The following is a 23,454-nucleotide window of genomic DNA, read 5'->3' as shown; positions in this document are numbered from 1 at the left end:
CATTGAAGGTCACCAAACTGTGAAACAGTTAAATCCTAAGCACATTATGCATCACTGAGAGCCAATTCTCCAACTGCACAGCCTTGAAATCATTTTTCATTTTGTATGAGACATTTCTTGAATTTCAGATTATTACATTTCCTTTCCATAGGGAAACTTTTTTCAGAATTGTTGCTGTAGACAAGTCCTATGCAAGTTACTAAGGAACAAGGCAAGAACTTTTATTTGTTCTACAACTCATTCTGTGACTATGTTACCACTCCTATGACTTTTAAGATAAAATTATTGAAGTGGAAGCTTGAGTTTTTTACTTTATAAACTAATGAGCAATGTACATTTTCTAAGGCATTGCTTATAATTCTGAAAAGAAAAGAAAACAAAACATACAGTAATAAATATGCTATATGTTGTTAATTCGACGAAGTAATAGCCTCTGTTGTCACAACACAGCAAGCATCTCCTTAATTTACGTATCATGAATTACACTAGTATAACTTCCCATTTGTAGATAAGAACACACTGATAACCAATAGCTAGAATTATTCATTATAGCAATCCTTTCAGCTTTATCATCCTATCTTATAGGATATAGCATAATTTATATCACCTATCTTAACCTATATGGCATAATTTAGATCTATCTTAACCTACATAGCATAATTTAGATATTATCCATATTTCAGTTTCTTAGTGGCATGACTACTAATTTATTGATTAAGAATTCTTTTTCTATTTTTCAATAGAATTTATGAGGGAGTTTTAATCTGATGGAAAAACTGGCACTATTAATTCCAATGCATTTCGGCTACTGCTATCCATCTGTTCGGGCAACAAAGAGCCAAAGCTTAGATTGCTTACTTGGCATTGGTCATGGTGAAGTTTTTAATTTAAACATTTTTATGCTTTTTACTATTCTTTGTAAGTTGTTTAATTGTAATGTAAGAGAAGGAAAGAAACATGGATAAAAAGAAGCTGGTACCTGGGAGGAAAGGAGGAATAAAATAATAAAGTGAGAGAAAATGACCCAATAGATAATAATAAAATAATGCAGTCAGTGGTCATCCAAGACCATAATAGAGTAGAAAAAACATGACCAATTTATTTGCAAACAGCAACTTGTGTAATAGCCTAGATGTTCTGTAACTCACTTTGTAGACCAGGCTAGCCTAAAACTCACAGAGATACTCTCAAATGTCTCTCAAATGTTGGGATTAAAAGTGAGCACCACCACATATTACAGTCTATCTTACTTTAATGACATCAAAAAGAAGAGAAGAAAAAATAATAATAATAGCAACAACAAAAACAAACAAAACTGTGTGAGAAACTAGACTCATAGTTTTAGCCAATTCTAGCAAAAACTAAAGGGCACAGAGACAGTATCCAAATTAACAAAACCAGAAATGAAAAGGAGACATAACAACAGAAACTGAAGAAATTGAAACAATCATCAGATCCTACTACAAATGCCTATACTCAACAAAACTAGAAATTTTAAATAAAATAAATAATTTTCTAGACAGATATTAGGTACCAAAGTTAAATCAGAACCAGGTAAATTATTTAAACAGTCCAACAACCCCTAAGAAAACAGAAAGAGTCATTAAAAGTCTCTGACCCCCACCCCCCCAAAAAAAGGAAAGAAAAAAAAAAAAAAGAAAAAAGAGCCCAGGGCCAGATGGTTTTATTGCAGAATTCTATCAGATCTTCAAAGAAGACCTAATACCAATACTCTTCAAACTATTCCACAAAATAGAAACAGAAGGAACACCACCCAATTTATTCTATGTATCCATAGTTACCCTGATACCAAAACCACACAAAGACCCAACAGAGAGCTTCAGATCAATTTCACTTATGAATATCAATGCAAAAATACTAAAAAAAAAAAAAAAAAAAAACCAAAAAACCAAAACCAAAACCAAAACAAAACAAAACCTCCCAAACCGAATTCAAGAAGATATCAAAAAGATTATTCACAAAGATCAAAGATCAAGTAGGCTTCAGGGATGGTTTGATAACAATCAATCAAAATAATCCACCATATAAACAAACTCAAAGGAAAAAAAATGACGTAATGATCTCATTAAATGCTGAAAAAGTCTTTGACAAAATACAACACACCTTCATGTTAAAAGTCTTTGAAAGATCAGGTATTCAATGCCCACACCTAAACATAATAAAAAAAAATATATACAGCAAACCAATAGCCAACATCAAATTAAATAGAGAGACACTTGAAGCAATCTCCCTCAAATCAGGGACATGACAAGGCTGCTAATCTCTCTTTATTCAATATAGTACTCATAGTTCTAGCTAGAGCAATTAGACAGCAAAAGGAGGTCAAAGGACTTTAAATTGGAAAGAAAGAAGGCAAGCTATCACAATTTGCAGATGATATGATAGTACACATTAGTGACCACAAAAAAAAAAAAAAAATCCTACCAGAGAACTCGTACAGTTGATAAACACCTTCAGCAAACTGGCTGAATATAAAATTAACTTAAACAAAATCAGTAGCCTTTCTCTACATAGAGGATAAACAGGCTGAGAAAGAAATTAAGGAAACAACATCCTACACAATAGTCACAAATAATACAAATTATCTTAGTGAAACTCTAACCAAGGAAGTGAAAGAGCTGTATGATAAGAACTTTAAATCTCTGAAGAAAGAAAGCAAAGATCTCAGAAGATGGGAAGATCTCCCTTGCTAATGGATAGGTAGTATTAACATAATAAAAATGTCCATTTTACCAAAGCAATCTACAGATTCAATGCAATCCCCATCAAAATCCCAACTCAATTCTTCACAGAGATAGAAACAGCAATTCTCAACTTCATTTGGAATAATAAAAAACCTAGGGTAGTGACAATAATTCTCAACAATAAAAGGACTTTTGGGTGGTGAGTCACCATCCATGACCTCAAGTTGTACTACAAAGAAATAGTGATAAAAACCACATGGTACAGAGACAGACAGGGCAATCAATGGAACAGAATTGAAGATCTAGAACTAAACCAATACATTTATGGACACTTGATCTTTGACAAAGAAACCAAAAAACCTACAGTGGAAAAGAAGAAAGAATCTTCAAAAAATGGTACCGATCTAACTGGTGTTCCATAGGTAGGACAATGATAATACATCCTTATTTATCACCTTGCAAAAAGCTCAAGTCCAAGGGTATCAAGAACCTCAACATAAAATCAGATACACTGAATCTAATAGAAGAGAAATTGGGAGACAGCCTACAACTCATTGGCACAGGGGAAAATTGCCTGAACAGAGAACACTAATGACTCAGGCTCCAAGATCAAAAATTGATAAATGGGACAACATGACACTGAAAAGCTTCTGTAAGGCAAATGACACTGACAATAGGACAAATAGACAATTTACGGAGTGGGAAAAACATCTTCACTGACCTACATCTGACAACAGATGCTGGAGAAGATGTGGAGAAGGAGGAACATTCCTCCATTGCTGGTGGAATTACAAACGGGTACAATCACTCTGGAAATCAGTCTGGCAGTTCCTCAGAAAATTGGAAACAGCTCTACCTTAAGACTCAGTTATACCACTCCTGGGCATATACCTAAAAGATGCTCTAACATATAACAAGGAAACATGCTCCAACATGTTCATTATTTATAATAGCCAGAAGCTGGAAACAATCCAGATGTGCCTCAATAGAAGAATGGATATAGAAAACATGGCACATTTACTCATAAAGTACTACTCGGCTATTAATAATGATGATGTCATGAACTTTGTAGGCAAATGGATGGAACCAGAAAATATCCTGAGTGAGGTAATGCAGACCCAAAAGAACATGCATGGTATGTACTCACTGATAAGTGTATATTAGCCCAAAAGCTCAGAATACCCATGATAAAACTCAAAGATCACATTAAACTTAAGAAGAAAGGCCTTGTGTGAATGCATCAAACCTAATTAGAAGGGAGAACAAAATAATCATGGGAAGCAGAGTTAAGGAGAGACCTGGGTAGGAGAGGGAAGGGGAATGCAAAACGGGGATGTGGGGCAGGACCAGGTATGAGAAGAGGCAGGAGAGAAGTCCAAGTCCAGAGGGCCAGGAGGATGAATAGGAATAAGTAATGGTGGGGGTGGGGAACTTGGGAACCACTATAAATTCCCAAATGTCATGGATATGAGAGGCTTCCAGGATCCAGTGGGAATGGCATTAGATGAAATACTCAACAGCAAGGACAGAGAACTTGAAGAGACCACCTCCAGTAGATAAGACAAGGGAGAGATGAGGCCATTCACCTGTCTAAATATTTTTAACTCAGAAAATGTCCCCATCTAAATGAAATGCAGGGACAAAACTGGAACAAAGGCTGAAGGAAAGACCATCCAGAGACTACATCACCTAGGGATCCATCCCATCTGTAGAGACCAAACCGACACTATTGCTGATGTCAAGAAGTGCTAGCACTCTAGAGCCTAGTATGGCTGTCCTCTGAGGCTCTGCCAGCACCTAAGACAGATGCAGATACAGCCAACCATTGGACTGAGCCTGGGGTCCTCAGTGGAAGAGTTAGCGAAGGAGTGAAGGAGCTGAAGGGGATTGCAATTTCACAGGAAGAGCAACAGTATCAATTAACTAGACCCCTCGAAGCTCCCAGAGACTATACTACCAACCGAAGAGAATAGCTGAGTGGAAGCATGGCTTCTGTTACATATGTAGCAGAAGACAGCCTCATCTGGCATCAGTGGGAAGGGAGGGGTTTGGTCCTGTGGAGACTGGTTGCCCCAGAGAAGGCGGATGCTAGAGGAACAAGGCAGAAATGGGTGGGTGGTTGAGGGAGTACCCTCTTAGAGGCTAAGGGGAGGGAGATAAGGTGAGGGGGTCATGGAGGGGAGACTGGAAAGTGGATTGAAATGTAAACAAATAAAATGATTAATAAAAATACATGTTGTTGGATATATATCCATTATCTTCTTCCTCTCGATTCTAATCCACTCATTCTTCTCTGTATTCCTAAAGTCATTCATTATTCTTTATTCATTCATCAGCATTGAAATTCACTAAGAGCTTACACTATTGTGTTGAGACTAGTAAGCATGAACCATGTAATTTTAGGCCTCACTGCTACCATAGGCTGGAATGGAAAAGGAAGAGAGAGGTGAACGGCAAGGAAAAGGAAGAGGGAAGACAGAAAGGAGGAGCAGGATGATGAGGAGGGGATAATAAGATACAGACATTCACACTTGTGTAATTGTACCTCTTGATAGACATCTAGATCGTGCTTTGAAGGAAGTTTTATAGAATATGTTCCTATTCACCTACCCATTGAGTGCTTTGGAAGATAACATTCTAGTAAGGTAATAAAAATCTACTCGTGAAAAATCTACCTGTGCTAACCATCGCCCTACAACCCCCTCTTCCTTTCTCTTGGGTTTTAAAAAGTCTGCGGAGAACAATAACATTGCCACAGTCCATTTTAAATTTCTTCTACTTCCTTACTCTGTCATCATGCTAAGCTTCCAACACAGGAAGTGTATTGGAAACCAGGCTCAGGGAGGCTATTGCATTAATGACTCAAATTTTATCAGCCCTTTTACTTCTTCAGATTTTCTGACATCTGTAAAATAGAATAAGGAACATGTCATAAAATTATTTTAAGATTACATCATAAGGGACCTGCAAAGAACTAATTGTCTGCTTCACAGTATAACATCAATAAATCATGTCCAATAAATGCATCAGTTTTGGAAACCTCTGTCTTTTTTTTCCAATCATAAATCATTGGAATCTTTAAATCTCTAATTAGGCTACATGCATCTCTCCATCCCTCACTTCAGCAGGTAATCCTTAACCTGAACCACTGTTGGCCTGTTTGGTGTGTACATGCCTTTCTCATGCCTTGGAAAACCATCACTATTCTCAGTCTTCTTTTGAACCTCAACCAGTCCTTAAATCTGTATCTAAATGCCATCTCTGCAGAAGTCAACCTTTAATGCTTCAAAACTTTTCCTTTCCTCATCTCCCAGAGAGTGTTTCTAAATTATTTTCTTGAAATTTGCATAATTTTCTGCTTTATCATATTAACTCTGCATCTATTTCCCTCTCTAGTCAATAAGAATGTTCAGGTTGATCAAATCTTAGTTGTTTTGTCTGTATCCCTTGCTGGAGACTGTAGTATTTTTGCATGGGAAATATATTCATAGTCAGATAAAAGCATATGTCAATGCATAACAATAAATAGGATTCATTCCATTTATTTTGTTTGAATCATTTTTTTCATTGCTAAAATGATAAACATAGATCAGCCAAATGTTGTAACTGAACAGTATAGACAAAAACTTACATTTCCCCAGCGTATTATATAATACAAAGTCATTTAGAACTGTATTTCAACTTGACTAAGAGAAGATCAGAGGTCAGGGAACATGGACTCTCTTATCCTGGCACTACTCAAATTTTCAGAACCACACAGACATTTCCATTGATGGAAAGCATAGACTTGTCCAGGCATAGTCTGCTAACACATGACATAATTAACATGTGAGTAAAAAGACAAACAACATGAGCATAAAGCAAATGGAGTCATAAGGAAGTGTCGAAATTGCCCAAGGTGTCGTGCTTTAGGCTGAGGAAATAGTTTTGTTTTCTCAACAAAAAGGGAATTTTTTTATGTTTTTCAGTGATGAAAATATGCCAATGAATGTATAAAATCAATTAAAATAATATATCTCAATTTGAGAATAAAATAGTTGCATAAAACTAAAATCAAATACTAAGTAGTTTTGCATATGCCTTTTTATATTACTATGTTTAGCAAATCAACTTGAAATTAGAAGTAAAATAAAAAAGTCTATTCTGTATGATAGTTCATATTAAACAATGTATCCACCTGTGAAATTTATCCTTATTATGTTTATAAAGAACTCACTAAAGAACTTGATAAGACATTAAAGTAATAAGTATGTAATTTCCTTAAAAACAGGGTTTTTCAGTATGAAAACTGACATTATTACTTTAATTTAGTCTATGATCTCATAATGAATTTTTCAGAATTAATAAAAAGAGTTGATCTTTGTCCTTAAAATCCATACGACTAAAGGGACAGATGGAATTCAAACTTAATTTTTCAGACTATTTTCGCAGTTAGAATGCTAAAATTATCAATTTTGGAGACCTAGATGAGACCCTGATTTAGCTGCCTGCCACTGGAATCAGGTGTACATTTTATCATATACTCCAAAATATTTGAGAAATTCTCGTCAGCCATGTGAAATAATCTCCAGGAAAGCAGTAGATGTCCTGATCCCAGGCTTCACCTCTACTAATTCTGCACAGCTAGGTTGAGAATATAGCCTATGGATTCTGATTTGAAGAACAACAGACATAGTTTTAAGGAGATTACAAGGAAGTCCAGGAAACAAAGAGTAAGTTCATTATACATCTGTGCTATGTGCCAGTTAATTCTTAGACATAGGGTTTTTTAAGTATCACCTTTCCCCAAGTATATTCAATTAATAAGGCATAGATTTCAATAAATGGACTTTGGTCTATTTTTACACAATTTGTTTTATTCATTTCTTGTTCTTCCAGGACACTCTTGCTTCATTGTGGTTTTTTTATATATATATATATATTATAATTACAACATTTCCATCTTCTGTTCCCTTCCTTTGAACCATTTCATATACCCCTCTTTTCTTTCTTTTATTAAAAATAGATGTTTTCCATACAATACCTTATGACCATGGTTTTTCTTTACCCAAGTCCTCTGTGATTTCCCAGTGTGACTCTGTCACAGAACTGATTTTATATTTGCCAGTGATAATCGACTGGACTTAGCTTTCAGGTAAGAGTTGGGGGATTATGTCCACTTTTCCTTTCAGTACTGGGACAGCATCTGATTCAGACTCATTCAGGCCCTGTGCATGCTGCCAGAGTTTCTGAGTCTCTATGAGTTCATATGTCCACCAGGTTTGTTATGTCTAGAAGGTTTTGTTTCCTTAGTGGTCATTCCTCTGGGCCTTATAATCTTTTTACCTTTTCTCTACAAGTTTCTCTGAGCCCTAAGAGGAAGGATTTGATGGAGGCATCCAATATAGGATTTACTGTTCTAAGTTCTCTCACTGTGCACATTATCCAGATGTGAGGTCTCTAACTGTCCTCATCTACTGCGGGATGAAGCTGCGCTGGTGATGGCTGAACCAAAACTTGTTTATGAGAATAAAAAAAAATGTCATTAGGAACTATTTTCTTATCATGTTCCCTTGGCAGAACAGTAGTGTTTTGTTTTCCCCTAGGTCCTTGGCCAATTTGGTCACTGGTTCCATACCGCATGCACATAGGCCTTTTCAGGGTTAAGGGCCCATTTAGAATGAGCCTTAAATCACACCAGATAGTGGTTGGTTACCCCATAAGTTTTGTGCTACTATTTTATCAGTGTACCCTGAAGGCAGGACAGCATTGTTAATCAAAGACTTTGTAGTTGAGTTGGTGTTTACCTGTCTCCTTTGGTAGATATCTCTGAGTACCTCTGAGTACCATGAACACTAGTCCCTCAAGCTAAGGGCTCTAGGTGGTACCAGTTCAGCTTCCCCATGTTCGATGGAAAAGTTGCTTGGTGTCATCTTTAGCAATAGAGTCATACTGTCAGTTTGTGGAGAGCAACCAATAGGCTAGGTTGTTTGGGGGGGCTTCTCAGGGAAACACTTTGGCCAAAAATTTAAATGTAACAAATTTCTGGCACTAAAAGTTTCATTTACTGGTAAGAAGTGTCCAGTTGGGAATATGACTCCCTTGTCCTTTAAAAATTTAATTCAGATCACTGCCAAATCTGTAAATATTTTGGATGCTTCTATTGTATTAATTTTTAAATGACTCCCAAAATTGTCATTGGTTTTATCAGTCTTTCCTCATATTTCCTCCTATGTATCTCTCTTTCCTCCTCCTCCCCATTTGATCCTCCCATGCCTGTCCCTCTGTGGCCATCCATAACTATTTTATTTCTCCTTCTTACGGAGCTCTATCACCCCGACCAGTTCCCTTACTTTATACAGTAATCCTTATTGATAGATTGTAGCTTTTTTATTAGAGAATTAATAGCAAAAATTCACATGTGCATAAATACCTTACACACTGTATTTCCGGGACAGAGTTATCTCATTCAGGATGACTTTTTTCTAGCTTCATCCATTTACATGAAAATTTAATTTTTTAAGAGCTGAGTGATATTAAACTGTAAATGTACTATATTTCTTTATAAATATGAGAAATATTTTCATCCTTTAATATCTTAATTTAATTTCTTCCTTCAGTGTCTTAAAGGATTTATCTCTTAAGTCTTTCACTTGTTTGAATAGAGTTACCACAAGATATTTTCTTTATTTGTGATTATTATGAAAGATGTTGTTGTTCTGATTTGATTTTCAATTTATTTGTTATTTGTGTCTAAAAGGCTTATTGATTTTTGTGTTTTAATTTTGCATGTTGCTATTTTGATGAAAGTGTTTATCAGCTGTATAACTTTTCTGATGAAGTTTTTGGAGTTACTTATGTATACAATCATATAATCTGTAAATAAGGATAATTTGACTCCTTCCTTTGCTATTTGTATTTCCTTGATCTCTTTCAGTGGATTCATTATTAGCTAAAACTCTAGTAGTTACTGAGAGTGTATACAGAGAGAGTAGAGAGTGGACAACCTTGTTTCTGATTTTAGTGGAAATATTTGAAATTGTCTGCATTTAAGTAATTATTGGTTGTGATCTTGCTGTAAACTGCCTGTATTTTTTTTTTTCAGACGTTTCTTGTATTCTTAAGCTCACCAGGATTTCTTTTCATGAAGAGTGTTGAAAAATTTTCATCTAAGGAGATGAACATGTGATTATCTGTTTCCAGTTTGTGAATTACGTTTATCAATTTATACAAGTTTAACCGTCTCTGGATCTCTGGCATGATTTCCTTGATCAAGGTGGAATATCCTTTTAAATGTGTTCTTGAATTTAGTTTGTAAGCACCTTACTGAGAATTTTTTCATTCATGTTTAAATGGCAAATTTATCTTTAATTATCTTGTTTTGTTGGGTCTTTGTATTCTAGATATCAGGACAACTGTGGTCTTGTGAAAAGAATCGGATAATGTTCATCATGTTTCTATTTTGTGGAATAATTTGAGGAGTTTTGGCAGTAACTCTTCTTTTAAAGTTTGGTGGAATTCTGCACTTAATCTATCTGACCTTGGTTCTTTTTTGGTTTGTGATCTTTTTCATTCCTCTTTGATTGTACTAGGGACTACAGATTTGTTTCATTTGCTTGTCTTTTCTTGATGGTAGGGAGGAAAATAGGAAGAAAATTATCCACTTCTTTTAGATTTTCAAAGTTGGTGGAGTGCTGATTTTTAAAGTATGTTTTTATGATTCACTGAATTTTCTTGGTGTCTGTTATGTCCTCCTTTTCCTCTTTAATTTTGTTAATTAATCTTTTTTCTCTGCCTCTTAATTAAACTATTGTTTTGTCAATGTTATTATTTTTCTCAAAGAATAAAATCTTTGTTTTATCATTACTTTGTATTGTCTCTTTTGTTTCTATTGCATTGATTTCAGCCTGTATTTCTCGCTGTCACCTCTTTGGTTTATATTCCCCCCCCCCCCTCGCCCTCCTCCTCGGCCCTCTTCTTCTGAACTGTTAATTGTCTTCCTAAGTTACTAATAGGAGAGCTCTATAATTATTGTTCTTTGGGCACTTAATGCTGTGAACTGCCCTCTGAGAACTACCTACACTGTGTCCTATAAGTTGTTTTTAAATAAACCCTTACTACTTATCAAAAAGGAACCTATTTGATGAGTTTATAACTCCATCAAAGTTAACCATAGTAGATAACCACATTAAATATCTTAAACAATGAGCCATTGGAAAATTTATCTCTGTGTAGTGAATGAATGAATGAATGTGAAATAAATAAATATTTTTCATAATAATACTGTGTGTGGGGGGAGCTCTTGTAGAAGTAGCATTCACCTTGTTTGGTTTGTTTGCCTGATATTTGGCTTAACATGAACAAAAGTCTCTGAGTCAAAAATCGACATTCTTTTCCCCTGTTTCATAAGTGTTCTTGTATTATTTTATTCTCTGATCTATGCCACCAGAGGAAAGGTGTCTGGAGTTTATCATCTTTTAGCTCTTCTCTCTATACCCTCTTTTCTTTCCTTGCAATGCATATTGTACTCTTGCTATGTGTTGGGTAGTCTTTTGTGTGTTACTGATGTGGTAAAGAACAAAACCCATAAAACCAAACATTACTGAGCTTTCCCTACATTTAATAATATAAATTGTGCTACCTAAATTATTATATTTCTCCAAATGACCCCATTGTTAACCCTATTTTATGAATAGGGCAAATAAGGCTAATTATAAATCCTTGACACACAAACCTGATAAATTTTCACTTATCTGTGTTAAAATCAGTAAGATAATTATTTAACTGGAAAGTGTTTTAGGATATGCCAGTATTTATAAAAAACAGAAAATACCTGCATATTATAGGCAATAGATCAATGAAGAAATTGAATGAGTGGCCATTTAGTTGAGGTCATAATAGTTGGATAAAGTTCTCCACAATGAGGAGCATGAGAATTGGCTTAAGACATGAGAACTAGATACAATGATATTAAAGACCATGTGATCTTACTAACACGTGTTCTCCACTTTACACAAAACATGATTCATAATTTAGTGTGAGTCATCTGAGCACTTTCTGAGCAGGAAACTTTTCATTTTTGAAACTGTTTCTATATTCCCTATTCATATTCTGCAGCCACAACTGTGACAAAGTTGTTACAATAATCAGCTTCTATGAAGAATAATTTTGTGGTCATGGTTTCATAGGTTAAAGCTCCCAGCTATTTGTCCTGATTACATTGGCCTCTAATAGGTAGGAGAGCAGAAGGGGGTCAGAACCATTTAGGAGACTTTGGTAGTAGTACCAGCAAAAGATAATAAGAATGGGACTTCTTTTTGAGGCACTGCTCATGAAAAAATAGATCAAATAGTGTGGATCCTGCTGGACTGGTGTGGGAAGCGGAAGTGTTCATATTTTTATGAAAGATTCAGGTTGCTAATACTCATTGAAGTAAAGAAAAGTTGGAAAGACTCTTAAGAAAAAAACAAACAATACTGTCAATAGCACCACCAAAATTTCTTCCCCCAAAAGCATCAGTGCACTGTGGAAACCTCCATATATCGCCTTAATAGTAAAGACTTTCAAGTAATTTCTTTTATATTTATTTCACCAGGGACTAGATGCAATATTTCAGAGTATACACTTCATGTGGTTTTGTAGCACAAGATATGGTTTTGAAATAACAGAAGGTCGAATTTCACACTGGCTGAAGATACTAGCAAAGAAAAGATGATATCTGAAAGTTGGTTTGACTTTGAAACATAACATTAACTCATATCCTATATGAATAGAGTTTGCATTTTCTGCTTGATTATCAAAGAACACAGGAAGGCTATATAAATTATTAAATTTGAGATGAACTTATAGTGCTGTAAATTTTGTCTGATTGCATTGGTGAAACATTCCAACTGTCTTTGAAGCCCTTTGTATTTGGTGTAAGTGGGTTTTCCACACCCTAAACTTGGTTAGTGGAGAATCTCAAAGTCCAGTTTGTGCTTACAAAAATCTTAGCCACTGACACCTGTCATTTTCTAAAGTATGGTAGGCTTGTGTCTACTTCTGTCTTCTGAGCAGCAGTGTAGTTCTCATGTGATGATCAGGAATTTGTTGAGAATGATGGGATGACACTCAGTTATTACAACACCAAGTTTCTCTCTGAAATGCATTCTTCACTTCAGTTTACTTAGGTCATTTCAAACTGTCTCAGAGAATTACTCTCTGAACATGTATTCATCTTTCCTGTTAATATTTCTCAACCATAACAATGACAATGCATCTACAATAATCAGTGTCAATGCAGACATTTTTTTTCATGAATTTAACGTTTAAAGTTCATGGCTAATTGTCTTGATTAACACAGGATTCTAGTCATATAGTACATAGTATCTGTCCATTTTCTACTAGAAAATGCAAAGGGAGACATGGGAAGAGATTATGCTGATCTCCATTTTCTGAATAATTCACCTCTTAAAGCTTCGACTACCTTGTAGAAGCACAAGCTGAAGACCAAACAATTAAACACAAGGCCCAGCTACCTGCTTAACGAATTATAAATTTGAATCAAATAAGAAAATGAACAAAAATGCAAATCTTTTTGACCTTTTAAATAGCATGATTTAAGTCCTTGGCAGCCTCCTTTATAAATTGATTCCAGCAAGAATTATCTTTAATCTTAGTATTTAATTAACTTCCAGGTTTTGACCCCAAGTCTATACCATAAATTACACGTATTTTGAATTTGAAAAACATACACATATATTGTAACTTCAAAGCTCCTTATTTGCAATATAACTAATTTCTTCAGAATTTTTAAATAATGTATTAGCAAATTACTGGTATAATTTTTAAATACAAAAGTAGTTAAATAAATAATTAAACCACATTAAAAGATTGAACTATATTATAGTTAGGATTTTTTTTTTCCAGTGGGGTAGTACAACAATGAAACTAGTCGGTGACAGTTTAATGAACTAAACGATGGCTTTAGGAAGAATAAATCAAGTAGGAAGAGAAACAAAGCATGCACACACAACCAAAACAAAACAAAACAAAACAAAACAAAACAAAACAAAACAAAACAAATCACAAAGCTTCTTACTCTTCTTAGGTGCCAGTGGGCATGGGGTGTCTCAAAATGTGCCAGACAGCATCGTAAGGATCTGAACTGCATGAATCTGGGGTTCTTTATGTGTTAGGCAAGAACTTTAATGAATAATTGCATCTCTTACACAATTTCAACACCTATGCAAAAGGGTTACTGTTTGTGAAAGCTCCAGAGCAGATACTTTCCAGTCACCATCTTTGGACTCTGTTAGAGATGTAGAACTTAAACTGTTACTATTATTGGACTAACACAGATGGTTTTACATAAAGGGTTAGTCAATAAAACAAAATTCCTTAATAAGAAATTAGATCTGTGAAACCTAATAATACTGTAAAAATAAACTTTATGACCAAAATGCTTACTAAATACAACATTATACATAATTTTCAATAGTGTTAATGACATTAATATAATTGAGACAATTAGCAGAAAACATTTTAAAGTTGATGTAGCTTAGCATTCTTTCAAATGATTGGTGAGTAGGACCTATCCCACTTGTCCAAATTGTAATATTGTCTTTTAGGAAATGAACAAACGAACAAATAAAATTGAGTCCTTAAATGACTGTCTACTGCTTGGATAGAGGTATTTTCTGAGGTTGTACAAACTCTCTTGAATATTGCTTACTATGCAGTATAAGTAACTAAATAAAAGAGTTGGAATTATATATAAAATATTAGCCTATAGGTTTAGTCACACAATCATTTAGCTGTCTGCAAGAGATCTATACAAAGAGTATATTTTCTCTTATTCTAAGATATGGTGTCTCAAAAGAGCCTCAGTTCCAGATCAACTTCTTAATAGTAAATCCTTTAAATATGTTAAGGAATTTATATGCTTGATAAATATAATCTTATATTATCTTAAAATCTTTTTTTGCTGAAAATTAAAAGCAATTATTAAACAGTATTACATTCTGAGTTGGCTTAGTTGGTAAGAGCACCCACTGACCTTTTAGATGACTTAAGTTCCATTTTAGTACCCCGTACTTGATGTTAAGACTACAGGGATCTAAAGAAGCTACCTCTTCAAGAAAGCTCAAATACCAGAATGCATCACTGGGAAAACTATTTCTGCCCTCACTGGTGAGGCATTTTCCTCTCCGTATTTCTCAGTGCAGGATGGGCTTACTCTAATATCTGCTCACCGCGAGTACAGTTAATTGCCCACTTGCTTTCTCTTGTTTAGTCTCTAGAAACATTACTTGGACACATGCTGCTTACAATTGTTTTTAGTAGCATAATAATCAGTCATTAGTGACATGTGTTTTGTTATTAAATTTTCTTGTAACTATATTTAGTTTCAAAATATTTCCTGAGCACAGCAATTCACCTCATCTTAGACAGGAAGTCTATGCTCATCTTAATAAAATATTCCACACATATACAGATGCATGTCAGCAGCTTTAGGACTCTGTGATAGACTTTAAGCGTCTTGAGCTATGATGATAAAACGCAGATAATCCTGGAATAATTTGACAGCTGTGTTTTTCATGTAAAAGTGCTACTAAATATGCCTAGAACCACAGAGGAATTCTGTAGATGATAGATATTTGAAAATTTAATTTTAAACTCTTTTTCTGCTACTTTATTCTAGAAGAAAAAGAGACAAATGTTTTCCATCTCTTGCCAACATTCTCTAAAATCACAAAGAATACATTGCTAAAGGTGATGTTGGCCACATGTAGACATGCAGCAAATGATTGACATGTTATCAGTGGTTTCACTAAAAATAACCTTTAGCATCAATGCATTGCATATATTATATAATATACTTTTAATAGGTGGTATAATAATGAATACATGTTTTAATTTGTTTTAAGACCGAGTCTTAATATGTGCACTAGGGTGGCCTCAAACTCCGTAGTTTTGAAGGCTATCCTTTAAGTCATAGCAGACCTGCACCAGTGCACCACAGGCATGTGCCAATGTACCTACCATAAACATATACAATATATAATATGATGGCTAAATCTGTACTGCTTTTAAATAAGAATAATATGTTTTAAAATACATCTCTGGACCAATAGATAAATAAGTAGGAAGAATATTAAAATGCTTGTTATCACGAGTGTCTTGTCTATGCTGTATTATAATACAGTTAATATTTTAAACACTTCTGTTAATAGCAACACAATTGGATAAAATTATTTAAAATGTCATATTAAATGTTTCAAAAATTACCTATAAGGAATTAGAAAAGAAATGAACTTTGCCACCTATGCTTGAATCACCAACATAACCATCATTAGAGAAATTCTAATTTCATCATTACTGTGGCACAATATCAGTATTTAAAAGCTACAAACTTACTGAGACATTTACTAAAAGCTGATTTGTAAATAAGCACATTTAGCTTCAGGGTCAAAGTTTAACGTTTCTAAACAGCATGACTATTCCTTCCCACAAGACTTGCATTTGCACAAACATTCAGTAGGGTTCCTTCTTCTAAGCAACCTTTCCAAGACAGCTAAGTGCTCTGCACCCTAAAATACACTTGTGTACTTGTGTATCGAGGTCTATATGCACTGCTTGTGAAACATTTTCTGCCTTTTATTTTCATGAAGCCATTGCTTGTTCATCTTATTGTAAACTAAATATTTCCATGTTTATTTTAATATAATCTAATATTTTTTAAAATTCTTATGATACAAAATTGAATATTTGGCAACATTGTATTAATATACATGCCTCTTTACATTTTTTTCTAAGAATCATTTCCAAAGGCTATCAAGTTGTAAGTCATTTATATATGTCTGAGGGCTGAAGTATATTTATTGTTTTAAGTTCAAATACAGTAGAATTTTCTCATTACTCTGCCAGTGGGAAAAAGATAATAAGCACTTCTAGATTTTTTCTATAAATATGAAAAGACATCTTTATGTATACAGAGCTATGATTCTTAGAGTCACTAAGGCACAAACCCACACTATAGTGTATTTTAAGATGGGTTTTTTATGCACATGGTAGGCCAATTATCTTTTGTGGGATTTTGCTACTGCTCTGCCCAACAAAAATAAAATTGATCTTATGAAATTCCCATCACTCCTACTTCTGTATTACATTCAATAAGATACAATGCTTTTTAGAGTCTAATTGCCATTCATATTTATCATAAGACAGACTATATCACCACTGTCTACAAGCTTCAACTCCCTGCAGAAGAAGGAAGTCTGTATGGTCAACAAAAGCAAAAGGGATTAAATGTAATGGCATCTAGTCCTGCTTTTCTTCCTTCAAAACACAAGCAACACTGAGACTATTTCTATGTGAATGATGTCCTTTACTCTGACATAGCTATGTACTTTAAAGTGTATTTTTACTCAGATGCTGCTATTTAAACTTAAGAATTTCAAATAGATGGAGTACGTCACTACACTTACATATTCAAGTGACCTTTAAATAGCTTATATTACCCAGCTGTTCAATGTGCTGCAGATTCAGCTTTAGCCCTTCAATTACAAGTTTATCTTCCAGAGGGTAGCACAGATGGTAAACAAATGATCTGATAATGTATAAAAATGGGGAATGTAATGGTTAAGACATCTGAGACTTGTTGAGCAGAGAAATGATATTGAGAATTTACATCTTAATGTTCAGTGAGGTTTTGAACAATTGACTGGTTGAGAACAAGTGCATAGAGAAAACGCTTCAAAGAGGAAGACAATTTGTCCAATTGAGAGATGAGAGTAGTCAAGCTTATATGAAGCAGGAGTGAAGTGACGTAATTTGGAATACAATTTACAGATTATGGCTATAGGATTCCAACTATCAAATGTTAGCTTGGGAGCAGGTCAGGCCATAAGAGAGTTCTCTGTAGTGTGATAACTTCTGGATTTGTTTGCAGAATTTGGGCTTCAGAATAATTGTTTGTGAACTTCCACCTTCTGTTAGTGTCCAGGAATAGTTTTTCTTCAAGATCTCCAGGATGTAATTTGGTGAGTTAGTTTTAGCTACATAAAGCAGGTATTCCTAATCTATCAAATTAATCTTCCCTATCATTTTTAATAAGAATTAAAATCTTTCTTATATGATAATTATTCATTAAGAAAATAAATGTAATTAGAAAATAGGTTTAATGAAAAGAGGAAAAATTCTAAAAAAATGTATATGAATTGAAATATGGCCCAAATTATGTTTCTTATTTAAGAAGTACATTAGATATGATCTTATTATAGATGAAATACATTGAACAAAAAAAATGTCTAAATTTCTCTAACATGTCTGAAAAAATGGGGAGTGGAAACCTCATTATTAGCAATAATTTTATTTAAACTTTGTGATATAGAATCAGGCTTTAAAAGAATGTCTAATATCAACTGAACTACTGAATAAAATTCCTAGTTATTATATCACTAACTATAACATTTAGTATGTTGCAAAAAAAAAGCCAGCACTAGAATTTGAAGGATGAGAATCTTCATTCTGCAAAAGGAAAGCTCCTTAAAATATACTTGTCGATAATTTCTTACCTACATGATGGTTCACCAACTTGGGTGACATTACATTCATTGTCTCCTTAGTGTACATCTCTCTCACTGTGGTAGTGAACACAACCAAAGGTAACTAATATTCATGTGAGTCCATGTATGAACATACAGTCCATATATTTTCACACTAATATCTACAGTTACCTTTAGAGAGTTTTTTCATCATCTTTATTCTACTAATTATTGCACCTATTAATCACGGCATATATTTTTCTATAATCCCAGGTTAATTACAGACACCTCACATTTACATAATACATTTTCGGGGAACAATTTCTGTGGCAACATTTCATGGCTAATAGGAAGCAATTTGCTTTCTTTTATTAACTGCATTAAAACTTCATGCCCAAGACATCATCGACGGTAAACATTTGATTCGGCTCAAATTTAATGCGCTGAGGCATTTTGCTGTGCCGTATTAAGTTTATTTATGTGCTGTGTTCTGCATTGTTAGCTGCTAATGAGACTTCAACTCTTATTGCTCTAAGGCCTGAGCACTAACCTCATTTTAATGAGTTCATTATTTGCTGTCTTCTGAAAGGAAGACAACAAATTTTCCTTTTAATTAAAGGTCAAAACACCTCTGGCAAAGGAAAGGGAAGAGGTTATCAAACCTTCGAGAAGCTGAGTGATAGCTCTTTCAGTTTTCTGAGCTAAGCAAAGTCAGTGTGGACGAGGGTGGACAGTGATTTTTTTTTTTCAAGAGTAGAGACAGCCCATCGGTCTCTAGGGACCTAAATGTGAGCAAATTGAGGACAAATGAAAACACTACAACATGATACCTAGTGTGCTAAGTCTTTGTAGAAAATGAAAGTCAGCCAAAGTAATTAAAGAGTCTTTACTCTTTACCAAAAGGGGGCACGCAGATCAATAGCACTGCAGGAGAAAATGTCTATTTGCATGACGAATGAGTTATGGAGTAGAGAGAACATGTGCAATATTAATTCAGACAAGACAAGCTATTTTGGCTATTTTATTATAGAAAGTGAAGCAAGTGTAAACCATTCTTTTAAAGAAACTGCTTTTAAATGATGTAAATATATATACAAATCCAGTAAGAATATATATTCAAATGAAATACACTGGGTTTTTTTTTTTTTTTTCTTTTTTGAGACAAGGTTTCTCTGTGTATCCCTGGCTGTCCCGGAACTCACTCTGTAGACCAGGCTGGCCTTAAACTCAGAAATCTGCCTGCCTCTGCCTCCCAAGTGCTGGGATTAAAGGTGTGTGCCACCACTGACTGACTGAAATACACTTTTGAGAGGGGGTACCCTTGCGGATATCAGAGTACAATACAACTCTAACCTCAGGAGAAAGCTGAAATGTCACTAGCATAGAATCTATCACAGCAGAAAGTATGAGTTAGCTAACTATGGGAAGTTTAATACAAATAGAATCAAGAAGTATGAGCATAATAATCACATGGAAGGCTTTCACTTAAGATATTTATGTGGTTCCACTAAAAGCAAACTGCTTTTATTAACTTATTTATTTTTGTGATGACATAGTCATTCCTTACATGTGTAATGTGATTTTTGTATGTTGCTGTCTAGTTAGGCTTTGGTTTCTGTGGTGATGGGATTTGAACCCAGCATTCTGCCCAATCAGAAGTTGCATCAGAAGACCAAGACTCAAAATATTAGAAATATCGCTTCTATGTTTTCACAAAACATGTAAAGCTAATACAAAGAGTGTCTGTATACCCAGTCCTTACTGCATTATACATACATTAGTGAGGACTTTTGTCATAATTGCTAAGGTAAATTGATATATGCTCACTGTTCTTAATGTATTCATTGCTCTACCATGTGTTTTTCTAATGCTACTTTCCTGCCTCCGGCCTCATAGGTCACTTTACAGTTAGTTGCTATATCTCCTTTGGCAACTCTCTTGGCTGTGCGATTCCAAGTGAAACTGAAATTTGTATGGAAGTTTTAGAATTATAGCAATAGTTAGCAGAAATGACAAAGTTGTTATGGATCCTTCACTTTCCAACACCTTCTTGTCTTTTATATTCACATTTTTCAATATAGTGGCATATTGGTTTCAATGACCTGTGCATATTAATATCAATATCATCATTAACCAATGTCTAGAGTTTAATTAAAGTTAACTTATTTTGCTGCATGTGTCATAGATTTGGGTAAATGTTTAAGGTCACATAGCATTCACCGTTATTTGCCTCATTCAAAGCATAAAGAAAATAGAGACTATGGCATATCTGCAACGTGGGTTCATTTTCAATCCCTTAAAAGCCACTGAACTCCCTTGAGTCCCTCTCCTAGCATTGTGGCAGCATCTGTCCTTTTCTTATGTTCATAGTTGGCAGTTTAAAAGTGTCACTTAGTACAATTATTCCATCTGTACCTTTTGAGATTGGTTTCTATATTTATCAATGTTCATTACCATTCTTTTTATTCTTTTCCTGGTTGGATGGCTCATCTACTTTTATCACAGACAAACATCCCATTGCCTGGATGAATCTTGGTTTCCTTTGTATCCATTGCCTTCTTGAAGGGTATCTCGGTTATTTTCCAGTTCTGGTAATTTTGAATAAAGCTGATATAAACATTTATATACAAGCACTTGTATGGATACAAAATTCCAACTTTTTTGGGCAATATAAAGGAATGTATATTTAGATTATATGATGAGACTGTGTTTAGCTTTGTTACAGTTATGTAAGCTATCTTCAAAAATCAAGCTGATCATTCTACATGGCAAAAGAAATAATTATCTGCAGAACAATGACAAAACCAACTAAAAGACAGCATACAGAATATAATGAAGTGCATGAAGATACTTGTTTGATACAAATTATGGGATATAGTAAGGTGAAGCGCAATTTACAGAAATTTCCTCTCTCTCCCTCTCCTTTCTCCCACCTCTCGTCCCTAGTCGTGTGTGTTGTGTGTGTGTGTGCATGTGTGTTTGCATGTGTGTGTATGAGTGCACATGCTTATGTGTGCATGTGTGTGCTTGTGCATATATATCTGCCATGGTACACATATAAAAGTAAGAAGACAGTTGTGAGAGGCAATTCCTTTGTTGGATCGCATGGGTCTAGGGATTAAAGTCATCAAGTTTATAGACAAGTTCCCTTTCTTTCTGAACTAGTTTTCCTGCCCTTGTACTCGGATATGTTCAGAACAGAAAGCCAATTGGAGTTTTAAGTATGGACATTCAATTCCTAATTCATCTAACACAAAAAGTAAATGAATACTAATTTTATAATGAAAGTGTACCCATTTGTAATATTAACAATTCTGATGCTCTAGGTCTGGGACCTCATAGCCACTAAACACTTTCTAAATTGTCTCTAAGATGTGAATATTTATCTTATAGACCATATACTTATGTTCCAATAAGTATGTGTGTCATTAACACATTTTACAGAATGAACTTGAACAAGTGAAAAATATTAAATCTGTTATTAACATCATGGTACCTGCTTAGTGATAACACAGGTTATATATTAGCCGAAAGGAGCATAAGCAAATGTCTCTGATTTCATTGTTTATATTCGAAATAAAAAATGTGGCCTGACTGATAAAGTCTGCATCATTGGCCTGAAAAAACCTCGTTGTACTGCTTTCTGGCTTTCCCTTCTACAGGTGTGTGTTCCTTTGTACTTGTGGTACCAGTCTTGTGCTTAATCATTAGTGTATTCTGAGGAAGAGTTTTAAAACTACTTTCTTAGGTGAAGGCTAATTTAATCAAACTAGTTCTTGAGGTCTGTAAATGCCTTTGGCCTGCTTAATAAACTGCAATGTATAGCAATTATTGGAAAGTGTAGCTTTGAGAGAGGCTGTTACTGTCAAGCCTAGTTACTGTGACACTTCCACATTTACCACCTCTTGATACTGCTCATATAGTCTGTTATGGGAGATTATATGACATTAATATCTAGTGGAACATCATTATTCATCAATGCTAAATATTATTTTAGGCAGTGTTTTTCTTAGTTTTAGATGAACACGAATCAACATCTTAACACTTTGTTACTGTATTCCAATAGTCTATCTTGTTTTTAAGATATATTGAGGTAGTTTATGCATCTTAGTTGTTTTTTTTTTCCTGTTGCTGTGATAAATTTCTCTGCCAAAAGCAACAAAATTGAGTAAGAAATTGTTTGGGCTTACACTTCCAATGAGTCTAGTCTATCATGGCAGTGAAGATATAACAGTAGGCAGGGACATCGTGGTTGCAGGTTTAGGGGCCTAGATGTACACATTGTAGTCCCAGTCAGAAAGCATAACAGAAACAGGAAGTACAGCTGGGATATAAAGACCAGTGCCTGTCCCTTAGTGATACACTTCCTCTATCAAGACTCTTCCGATTAAAACTTTCATAATCTCTGAAATAATGTCATCCGGTGTTCACAAGATTCATCAAATCATCCTACAGGATACATTTCCCTATCAAACTACAGCAGCATGCCAGAACTCCGTCTAGTATTACATGCTACTTTGAAGTTAAAATTGCAGACAAGTTAAAGTACCCAAGGTTGTTGATAAACTCTACCACTAGTTTTTCCGCCCCTTTGGCTTCTTCTTTGCATCATGTGTGAAATGCAGAAATAATAACATTCATACCATGATGGAAAGAAAACCTATACTATTCTACTCCTGAAGAAGCATACTATGAATACTATGTGTCATACAGTGAATCTTAATAGTCATAACTTGTTACAGTTAGGTAATGAATCCATCTGACATCATGCATGATCTAGATTTATGAAGTAATATTAATTTGGAGAATGATATTGCACATATATGCTACAGGGATTTAACTTTACCTTGACTTGTCAGTTATCCATATGAAAACTTGGATGAGGAGTGTTCTCTCTGTCAGCTGATGATTAATTTCCTTTTGGTACATATTAAAGCCCTCCTTTTTGCTTTTAGGATAGTAATGTACAATATATTGTAAATACATTTCATGGGAGTTAATATGGTTATTGTTATTTTTAATAAAATAACTCAAGGTCGTTTTCATGGAAGGAAACACTTATAAGAAATCTAGTGCTTTCTTCGTTTTAAATATATGGAAGTTGTGCTCCCCAGATCATGCAGTTGTTTAATTTCAATAGCTTCAACTTGGTTAGTATTTAATTTTTTATTTTATTTTTAATATAAAAAACTAGTATTTGATTTGCTGAATTTGTACTGATGGTTACCTATTAATCTAGTTCC

At 34.5% G+C, this 23,454-nt stretch overlaps 1 protein-coding gene across 2 annotated transcripts in view; it reads right to left on the bottom strand.

The window, feature by feature from the left end:
* Ndst4 (N-deacetylase and N-sulfotransferase 4) overlaps positions 1-23,454 on the bottom strand; it is a 307,194-nt gene that overhangs the window by 156,168 nt on the left and 127,572 nt on the right. The gene's annotated exons all lie outside the window — the stretch shown is intronic.

Source organism: Arvicanthis niloticus, chromosome 4 (assembly GCF_011762505.2).
Source record: "Arvicanthis niloticus isolate mArvNil1 chromosome 4, mArvNil1.pat.X, whole genome shotgun sequence".
NCBI classification, from domain to species: Eukaryota; Metazoa; Chordata; class Mammalia; order Rodentia; family Muridae; genus Arvicanthis; species Arvicanthis niloticus.
Note: the sequence above shows the minus strand (reverse complement) of the source record. Positions and strands in the feature narration are given on the sequence as shown.